This window comes from Macaca mulatta, chromosome 1, assembly GCF_049350105.2.
Source record: "Macaca mulatta isolate MMU2019108-1 chromosome 1, T2T-MMU8v2.0, whole genome shotgun sequence".
NCBI classification, from domain to species: Eukaryota; Metazoa; Chordata; class Mammalia; order Primates; family Cercopithecidae; genus Macaca; species Macaca mulatta.
The window spans coordinates 28,724,666-28,732,980 of NC_133406.1; positions in this window are offsets into that span (position 1 = coordinate 28,724,666).

Sequence of the window (8,315 nt, forward strand, 5' to 3'; positions counted from 1 at the left end):
ATGCCAAGATTTGAGTGTGTCCCCCAAAAGTCCATGAGTTGGAACCTTAATTCCTCAATGCAGCAGTGTTGGGAGGTAGAGCCTAGTGAGAGGTGTTTGGGTCAGGAAGGTTCCAGCATCACGAAGGAATTCATGCAGCCACACCTTTCCTTTTCCACATGTCCACTTCCGCTTTCACTTCTCTGCCATGTTATACTGCAGATCAAGACATTCACCAGAGGCCAACTAAATGACAGCTTCTCAATCTTAAACTTCCCAGCCTTCAGCACTATAAGAAATAAATTTATTTTCTTTGTAAAAGAAATAAATTTCTTTTGCTTTATATATTCTGCTATAGTAACTGAAAGAAGACTAAAATAAAGGAGTGAAAACCTGGAAGAGTCATCAGATTGCAATACAAGTCTGATACTGAGTGAAAAAGAGAGGGAAGAAATGTTGGGTAGAAACATCTTAGACTGCTGTGCAGGCTAAGGAAGATTCAGCAGGAAGATTCACCATTGAGAAGTCTTCAAGCCACCAAAAGTGTCCCAAGTCTCTCTAACGAAAACAGCTCATAGGAAAGCAAGACTTAGCACAAGCACAGAAGTGTATCTCAAGTACAGCAGTTGAAGAGCTTGGTCAATTATACTGCCTATACTAACTATATTAGAGATCCATGAGGCACATTCTCATGACTGCCACAGGTTTATCGCCTCCTTTGTCAATCAAAACTCTCTAATTGATCGTAACCTATCTTCCCAGCCTTACCTCCCACTGCTATGCCAACCATACTTGCTTTCCGGCCAAACCACATGACTCACTATTCTACAGAGATGGCTGCACTTGGTCTTGCTTTGTGCTGTTGCAGGACTTTTCCTTAGTTCAACTAAAGATGGGGTTCTTTGTCCCCCAGCCATGAAAGTTCAGGCTCATAGACAATTTGAATGATGAGTAAGACAGGGCTTTATTGAGTAAAAAGGAAGAATTAAAAGGAAACAGGGACTCTCCGCAAGGCCAGAGTCCCTTGCTAGGGTGCTTCCTGCCCTGGAGTTCAAACTCCAGGGTCCACACAGGAAGAGGAGGGGCCAGGCTCCTCCCTGCTACAAATGGTGCAAATTTTTGAGGCTCCACCCCAGTGAAGAGTCTGGTTGGAGTTTTTTCAGGGACCTTCTCACACTTGGCTGTCTCATTCCCCCTCTAAAGAAGTACATCTAACTGTGGTTAGAATAAGGATAAGGACAAAGACCAATCTTAACTGCTTCCTGCTGACAGGAGGCACTGTTTTGGGGAAACAGCAGACAGAGCTTCCTTAGAGGCCTATTTAAGGGTTCCTGGCAAAAGGGGCCATTGTCAGGCGCTCTGGGTGCATGACCATTTGGAGTTTGATGACCTGAAGGCAAGGACAGACAAACCAGGTTATTAGAAAACATATATCTAAGCAAAACAAAGGGAGAGGTAAAGACAGCTCAAAAATTCCAAGGCCTTTTACCAGTTTTCACAGGGAGAGGGAGGCCAAAAGCCTGACTGCTTAAAAAAAAAAAAAAAAAAAAAAAAAGGAGAAAAGTAAAAAACTTCACCTTTTGGCCGGAATGTTGGGCTTCTGGGTTTCCTTCCCCTGAGTCCAATCCTAAGCCAACAAGTTTAAGGTTTGGGAAATTAACTCTTTCCAGTTTGGAGGATGCATCTGATGTGAGTGTCTCACAGTATGTAGATGCAATTACCTATTTGTGAAGAGAAAACTGAGGAGGAAAAAGGAAAACTTAAGGCAATTTTTAAAGGCGTCCCAGGGGTTCAGGATGCATTCGAAAGGGGTATAGACTGAAGATGAATCACTACCCATCTAGAAACAGAAGAGCAGGCATCTCTGGTTCCCTTCTTTCCCTAGCAGATACATGGGATACAGGAGGGAGAGAGGGAAGAATGTCCTCTTTTCATCTTCCATCCTTGCATCGCCAAGTTCCAGTGACCTTGGCAGGTGCTGCATGGGTTTTAAAGTGGCTTGCACTCATGAAGCAGGGGGGCTCGGCGGGGAAGTCATCCACTCTTACCCATGTATGCCCTGTTTCCCCTGCTGTCAGTAGCCTTGGAGTTCCCTAGATCGCATTTATGCTATGGATATTAATATAGCCTTTATCCATGAAACAGGAAGCTTGGGCTTGGCTTAATCAGCAGAAATGAGTCAGACTCACCTGTGCTCTGTGCCTTTTAACATCTGTTGCTCTCTGCCCCTGGATTCCCCAGATCCAGTTTTCTTCCTAGGGCTTTGATCCAACACTTGGAATTGAGTCTGGGACAAGAATGTATCTTGGGGGTTACATGGACTCTTTATCATAAGCAAATGCTAAAGTGAGGCTGTGGAATTAAGTCCTCCTTGAACAAGGGAGAGGAAAGGACATCTTGTGACACATCCAGAAACTGGTAGCTGTAGTTATGCTTGCTGAGATTTGAGTTCATGGCGCTCTGCTTTGGTTAGCTCCCTTGGTCTTACTTTCCCAAAAAGAAAACCTCCAAGTCTGGGGCATGCTATTTATTCTCATCACCTGGCAGGATCTGCAGCATAATTGCTCAGAACTAAACTATTGATCCAGATTTCTATGTCACCTATCCCTTTTGTTCTTTCTGAGCTGCAGCCAGGGATTGCTGGTTGGTTCACAGGAGCAAGCAGGGTTAGTCTAAAACATAGGCAAAAACTCAAAAACAACTAATGAGTTTAGAATTTAGTGACAAATGTATGATAAGTTTTAGAACATAATTTCTCTCTCTCCAGTCCTCATTTTTGTTAAGAAATCATAGGAATTAGTTGTTTAAATAGACTTTAGTCTTATACTTGGCCTGATTATTTGCATAAAGTGCAGCAAGAATAATTCGTTTTACATGGGTCTTTTAGACTGGCTTTGATGGAAGTCTGTTCAATGAGGAGTCTCAGATAAGACCTTTTAAAGCTGAGCCCATCCATGGGTTTGTATCCTTAAACGCCTGTGATTTGGGTGATCCTCTCCTCTTAAGGTCCCAAGATAAACTTGGAGCTCCTAGACCTGTTAGAAAGTGACATTCTTTACTGACCACAGGTCAGGAACCCTGTACAGGGACTGTGTAGACAAGGGTATGAGGCCAGTTTCCCCACTGGGCTTTCATTGACTCTATAAGTTGAGATTAACTCCTTAAAAGGAAGTATACCCTTCCAGTCAAAGCCTTGGTACAATAAACGCTTTCTCCAATTGTGTCCTGTTGCAAAAGAAAACTGGATTCTTATTACATGGATGCAAACAACTATATTGCAATAAGTTAAGAATACTCACAGATAGGTTCTAAATTCTGAAAGAACGGGACAGAGAGAAACAAACATGCTCCAATTTTTGATAATAGGAGTACACATTGCTTAATTATTAAAGACCACAAATAGCTCAAAATAAGTTTCCTTGACTGAAAAACAAAACAAGGATCAGCAATATTACAAACAGAAGTCAAAAAGTTTGCTTCAGCTTTCTCAGTTCAGTCCATTTAGTTAACTCTTGTTTTGCTTGATATTTGTGAACATTTCAGCTTTTTATGAGTCCTGTACATTTTCTTTTATTCCAATGTTACAATCTCTAAAGTTATCAGAAATCTGTTTTTGAGAACACCTGTTAAAGTTCTGTAACTTATTATAAAGAATCTTTTGAAAAGGATTAAAGCAAGACAACAATTGTCTGTGAATAATAAAATGTCCAGGGTAGTTACAGTTACAAACAAAATTGACAAAGAAGTTTGGTTATCTCCATGGTTTACAATAACATCACAATCTTAATACGATTGATAGCATACACTTAGACATTAGAATTTTAGAAATCCCACACAATATTGGAACATATATTAGCATTATTTACCAAGATTTAACCTAAAGAAGATTGAACATCATTTTGGCAATACCATGTACCCAAACATGTCAAATAATCCTGTTTACCTCTCTTTTCTGGACACTCTAGGGACCCTCTAGACTATCCAAAGAGTTAAGTGTCAGGAAAGACCATTTGGAAACTGAAGTTTGATTTTGGGAAGCCTATTAAATTTGTTTAAAGCACTTGATATTATGAAATAGAATTCCAGGTTACCATAAATTATTTATTTTGCCAAAATGATGACTGATAAATTTTAAAGAAGCAAAACCTTTTATAACCCTTTGAATTTAGTCAGTATGTTCACATAGAGAACCTCTTCAGCAAGATTAACTTCCACAATGCTTCTACCACTTGTTTGAATGTTCAGCTTTTCCTATCTAACTCAAAACAATCATTTAACCCAAGGCAGAAGTTTACATTTCCATGTCTTCTTATAACCTTTTACTAAAAAACACATTTTACTGTTCTTATGCATTTTACATGTAAATCTATTTTTATATTACATGATATAATGGTAACTCCTGGCAATTTTTAACTTTAATGTAAAACCTGCTAAATTGCTTTACTTGTGTGGTAAGTGCTGCCAAGGTTTGCCTTCTTAATCTAGGGCATGTTTAGTTCGATATATCCCCAGGCACTACCAATTGTGAAGCAGGCAAGACAGACAGGTCTCAAAACCCAAAAAGCAGTTTGTAACCTCAAAAAATTTAGCAAACCTTGCATCTGACCTGCATTTTACCAATAGTCTTAAGGGCCGTTTTTATTTATTAAAGATTAAGGTCAAGTGAACTGAAAGGCATCAGAGATTTTATCTTTCCTTTAAAAAATCTTAGATTCAAGTGTTTGTCCTTCTTTGGGCCAGATTAATTAGAGTCCTTTTTACAGACATTACACAAGTACAATCACAGACAAGCAGAAGAAAACCCAGTCACTGGGTGGGGACTTTTAAGAGACATGACTAGGAAAACATGCAGATATCAAATCAGAGAGGGCTCATCCCCTAAGGCAAGATTTCTAAGTGAAACCTTGCCAAGTGGTTACCAGCCACGCCTCAGGATGTAAAACAAAATGGAGGCTTGATTTCACAACAAAATCTTTGCAGAAAATATGAACGGTGACAGGTGTGGGGCCTGGCCTGGTAAAAAAAGTCTTCTAAAAGAAAAAACAAATTAAAGGTTAACTGCCAATGGGGTGAGGAAGAGAAAAGAAAAAAGCTTCAAAATGTCTGGGACAGACCCTTTTATTCTTATACAACTGGTTCCTGTACCAGGAGAAAAGTTTAATTACTGTTGAATAAAGTAAAACGCCTTAGCAGGGGAAGGTGAAGACTTTGGTGGTGCATGGTGGAAAACACCAGCCAGTTGGCTGTACACGACCCTTGGGCCATGCATTCCAGCCCCAGAAGGGAGGGGAGAGCAGTGGGGGGTTTCTGCTTGCTGGTCAGTCTCAAAAAAGGAAGGAAAAGGCCTGGGAACAACAGGGGATTGGGGAATGGTTCCCCCTACCCTCAGAAGTCTGAGGATGAAAAGGCTTAAAACCAACGGTGAGAGGTTTTGAGTCTCCATTTCACTTGCCACTTCTCAAGCCCCATGTTGGGTGCCAAAAATGTTATAGGGTTTTTCCTTAGTTCAGCTAAAAATAGGGTTATTTGTCTCATAGCCACAAAAGTTCAGGCTTTCAGACAATTTGAATGGTGAGTAAGACAGGGTTTTATTGGGTGAAAAGGAAGAAAAAAAGGAAACAGTGACTCTCCACAAGGCCAGAGTCCCCTGCTAGAGTGCTTCCCACCTGGCCATTCAAATTTCACACAGGAAGAGGAGGGGCCAGGCTCTTCCCCACTGCAAATGGTACAAATTTTTGAGGCTCCACCCCTGTGTGCATGCTGGTTGGAGTTTTTCTGGGGATCTCCTCCCACCTGGCTATCTCAATGCTACTCCACTATTGCCTCCTCAGCCTCTAATAGTTAAAATTCCATCCTTCCTACAATGCCTAGGTCAAATGCTGTTCTCCCTGAAGCTTTCCTGAGTCCCTCCAGCCAAAAATAGTCTCCTCTGCTTCTGTATTAACAAACCATTTTGTTTTAACTCTGCAATAATGTTTACCCTCTTGCCTTCTACTCTTAGGTTACCTTTGCAGTCTCTATAAAAGTTGCCTTACCTCTCTGGGACTTAGTTTTCTGATTTCAGCATATAATAGAGGGCAGATAATGACTAAAGTCTATCAAATCCAATATTCTATAATCCTAATTCATCCACTGTCAATGCTTTTATGGTGGTTAAATTGAATGTCATTTTATCATGGTAACTGGCACTTGTATCTAGAAGCCACATTGCCACTCTTTAGTACTGTAAAAAGTAAAGTAAAGTTTCCTCTTCAAAGACTTGCCTCTTTATCTAATTAGGAATAAATAGTAACTTCCCTTAAAAGCAAAATTTATTCAAACACCTATACTAACATTCTTAAATATCTGTAGCCATAATAAAGAAATCAATGTACTTTATGTTAGCTCTACAATTTAGCCTAAATATTTGCCTTGGCATGCTTATACTTGGCCTAAGGGATGAGACCACCCCTCATATTGTCTTATGCCCAATTTCTGCCTCCAAAGAAAGAAAAGGAAAAAACTAAAAGGTAGAAATGAAATCCACAAGCAGACAGCCCGGCGCCATACCCTGGGCCTGGTAGTTAAAGATTGACCCCTGACCTAATTGGTTATGTTATCTATAGATTACAGACATTGTATAGAAAAGCACTGTGAAAATCCCTATCCTGTTTTGTTCGGATCTAATTACCGGTTCATGCAGCCCCCAGTCATATACTCCCTGCTTGCTCAATCACGATCCTCTCATATGCACCCCCACAGAGTTGTGAGCCCTTTAAAGGGACAGGAATTGCTCACTCAGGGAGCTCGGTTCTTGAGAGAGGAGTCTTGCCGATGCCCCTGGCCAAATAAACCCCTTCCTTCTTTAACTCGGTGTCTGAAGAGTTTTGTCTGTGGCTCATCCTGCTACATTTCTTGGTTCCCTGACAGGGAAGCAAGGTGATTGGCCAATGGTTGAGGCAGCTCCTTAGGCAGCTTAAGCCTGCCCTGTGGAACATCCCTGTGGGGGACTCCAATGAACCGGAGTGACGCAGATCCTGAGAGTGCTCCCGGGTAGGCATTTGCCCCAGTGGGATACCTCACCAGAGCAGTGTGTGACAGGACCCTGTGGAGTATCAACGCAGTTGCTGAACACCAGGAAGGAATGGGCACTTGGAGTCTGGACATCTAAAACTTAGTAAGACTAGTCTTTGAAATTTACCCACTCCATTTGAGTGGAAGTATGGCCTGATCACACATGGCGTGCCTTTATCAGCACTTTGGTTTTGGTTTGGTTTTGGTTTTGACTTAGTTTGAACTGCTTGACAGGACCAGTCTTAGGAACTTGCCCACTCTATTTGAGTGGAAGTATGGCCTGATCACCCACAGCATGTCTTTATTGGCACTTTGGTTTTGGTTTTGACTTGGCTTGAATTGCTCGACAGGATTGGTCTTGGGAACTTGCCTACTCTACTCCATTTGAGTGGAAGCGTGACCTGATCATCCACAGTGTTCCTGTACCGGCACTTTGGTTTTTGTTTTTTACTTGACTTGGATTGCTTGATACTTTGGTTTTGGTTTTGATCTGGCTTGGATTTCTGGAAACTCTGATTTTGGTTTTGATTTTGGTTTGGTACAAACTGCAAAAGTGTGTGTGTGCCCTTTTTACCATTCTTTGTTTTCTAGGGTGCATGTGGTGTGAGCGTGGTGTTTTGTCTCAAAGAAGCATAGATCAGGCACAAATAAGCCCACCCTACTAGGAACTATGTTGAAAATTTTCAAAAAAGAATTTAAGGGAGACTATGGAGTACTATGACACCAGAAAAACTTAAAACTTTGTGTAAGTGGGAATTGAACAATGAACTATGAGAACACTTGGACACAAGAAAGGGAACATCACACACCAGGGCCTGTTGGGGGTGGGGGGAGGGGTAGCATTAGGAGATATATCTAAGGTAAATGATGAGTTAATGGGTGCAGCACACCAACATGGCACATGTAAACATATGTAACAAATCTGCACATTGTGTACAAGTATCCTAGAACATAAAGTATATTTAAAAAAAAAATTTGTGTAAGATAGACTGGCCAGCATTAGAGGTAGGTTGGCCTTTAGAAGGAAATCTGGACAGGTCCCTTGTTTCAAAGGTATGGCACAAGGTAACATGTAAGCCAGGGAACCCAGACCAGTTCCCGTACATAGACACTTGGTTACAGCTGGTTTTAGCTCCCCCAACGCACAGTGGTTGAAAGAACAGCAGCATAAGTGGCTGGCAGAAGCAAGGAAAGACCAGCAGAGAGAGAGAAAGGGAAGAGACAGAGAGGAAAAGAGGCAAAGAGAGAGAGGAAGAGACAGAGAGGAAAAGAGATAAAGAGGG